The sequence below is a fragment of the Henckelia pumila genome, chromosome 4, assembly GCF_033568475.1.
Source record: "Henckelia pumila isolate YLH828 chromosome 4, ASM3356847v2, whole genome shotgun sequence".
Lineage (NCBI taxonomy): Eukaryota > Viridiplantae > Streptophyta > Magnoliopsida > Lamiales > Gesneriaceae > Henckelia > Henckelia pumila.
In genome coordinates, this window is record NC_133123.1 from 105598115 (window position 1) to 105600636 (window position 2522).

Below are 2522 nucleotides of genomic sequence, written 5' to 3' on the forward strand. Positions count from 1 at the left end.
GACTGTGTCAAGTTGCCCAAATAATAATTAAATAAAGGACACACACACCCTTACATATATACATATCCACGCTTCATACAAAAGCTAAGGAAAGAAAAAGAAAAGAGAAGTCATCCCCAAATCCCGTCACTCCCGTCACCCCTCTGCGCAGCTCCGGTAAATTGCCCATAACTTCTTCGTTCGGAGTCCAAAATTCGATTCGTTTGTTGGGTTTTCTTCCTTACATCCGTGGATTCGATTCAAGCTAAGAAGCGATGAATTTGATGCCCGTTTGAGCCCGAATCGAGCTACTTTCAGAAGCTAGACGTGCTGCTATTTTCTGCTGCGTTTCTTCAGGTAAGAAAGCTTCGATCTCAGAGTCTTTTAGACAATAATTCTGCTGTATTTCTGCTGTATCTCGAAGCTTATAGATAGCTGAACCTTCCCCTGTTCATTCAGTTCATTTCCAGCCTTTTCCGGTGAGTTTTCCGGCGAGCTCGAAGGCTGTCCCGGTCCAGCTAGTTTAGCTTCGAGTTGTGATGTTTTAATCCCTTCTTCCAGCCTTGAGCGTGAGTTTCCAACTGGTTTAGTTGAGGTATATGGGCTGCTCGATATTGGGATTTTACCCGCTTGGATTTAATTTGATTTCGTTGGTTATATCGCATCGTTTTGATATATATTGGAATATTAATTGTGTTGTAGGCCGAAACTTTGGGAATTAGAGTTGAGGACCTTCGTTTGAATTGGTATAGGTATGTTACGGTTGGTAACATACAACGATAAAAATATAAATATTGTTTTGCCGATATTATGTTGATTACGTGAACTATATGGATTATGTGAATTTAAATGCCTCGTTGTTTATATGTTAAATTATTTGATATATTTTGTGGCATTTAGAATAGGGCATGATATTCACTACGTCACACGTTGAGCCCTATCATTCTTGTTACCCGTTATCATGTTGTATTGTACTCTGGGCACACGCATTGTTATTTCGGGAATCAGCTGGTGGCTTTTTATGCCTAGTATCCCTGAGACCGAAATTATGATTGTCTATTCCTTGATGCATTTTCTGTGTGATATGCACTTGGAATCTTGACATCGTATGTTGTTCGTTATTGTGCCTATCTGTTGTATCGTTATCAGCTGTATGGAGGCCAAGTCGTGGGTGTTTAATTTCACCCAGCACGACATACCTCGCATACTTGGCAGGGCGGTTTAGTTACATGACGATGTAGCTCCCCTGTGTTCTAGCTCGAGCATTGTTCCAGTTGTTATCGTACCGTTTGTTGGCTCCTGTTATCCCGTTTACTTTGAGCCCAGTTCATGCATTGCGTACTACATTTTATAATGTGTTTATGCATAGTTTATATGTTTTGTTGTTGTTGCCTAACTGTTTCATACCAGAATCCTAACCTCAGTTAATTCTGGGGGGCTACTGTGGCTGCTGTTTGGCACCATGGTAGGCTACCCAAGTGACTTTTCAGCACCAGGCGGAGGGTCCGCTGGCGGAGCTCGTTGAGGAGGTTGGATCATGTCTTGTCTCCCAGTTATATTATGTATTATCGGAGTTATATTATGTATTATGTTAGAGTCATTTTTATATTCTCCGGGGAGATGCCCCGATGTATTTGTGTTGTATTTGAGAGTTCCTGCTATGTTTTAAATTATTATCAAGCCTTGTCGGCTCAGGTATGTGTTAACTGTTTTAATTTGTTTTCGTGCCTGGCCGGCACATGGTTGTGTGATGTTTAAGTTTGTTGAGTTCCTAGTTTTAGTTATTTTAAATAAACTGTTGTCTGTGTATTTTGGGATGTCCTACTTACGGGGAGGTCATGCCGAAATTTTTATAGGCCCAAAATTTATTTTAAATCGTTTTTCCGCTACTTTGACTTCTAATTATTTGTTTGTATGATAATTAAATGTAATTAGAGTAACCGGGCCTCACACGTTCTCTCTTGGGTTCGGAATTGTTTAAGATGGCAAAGCGTTGGAATCTTGTGCTTCCAACTTATTGATTGCAGTGGCTAGCTGTCCCATCTGGTTATTCAAGTTCTGGATGCTTGCTCGGTTTTCTGTTGGAAAGACAGAGTATTAGGTTCAAGATCCTTAACTATATTTTCGAGGAACTCACCTGACGCTGGGATCTGAGGACGCTGTTGTTGTTGAGGATACGGTGGCCTATAAGCTTGATTGTGCGATGGTTCCTGAGGTCCAGGTTGATTTGCCTGAGGGTTTCCGTATCTCAGATTTGGATGATCCTTCCAACCAGGATTGTATGTGTTGGAATATGGATCATACTTCCGCTTTGGTGGTCAAGGAAATCCGCCAGTAGCATTAACCTGTTCGACCGATTCCTCTTGCAGTGTGGGACACATATCAGTAGCATGTCCCACTACAGCGCAAATACCACATGCCTTTGCAACTTGTCCATTTTTACAGCCATTTGACGCACAAGAGACGTCAATTCAATCAATTTTTGTTCAAGAGAAGAGACATTTACCTCGCTATTCTTCCTTGGTGCATGATCAATTCTATTG

At 41.3% G+C, this 2522-nt stretch overlaps 1 long non-coding RNA gene across 1 annotated transcript; it reads left to right on the plus strand.

The window, feature by feature from the left end:
• Positions 1-214: 214 nt before the first annotated feature.
• On the plus strand, positions 215-1694 carry LOC140866595 (uncharacterized). Its single transcript, XR_012144935.1, has 4 exons — positions 215-336; positions 439-574; positions 682-731; positions 1449-1694. It is a non-coding gene; the product is annotated as an uncharacterized lncRNA (long non-coding RNA).
• The last annotated feature ends 828 nt before the right edge of the window (positions 1695-2522 follow it).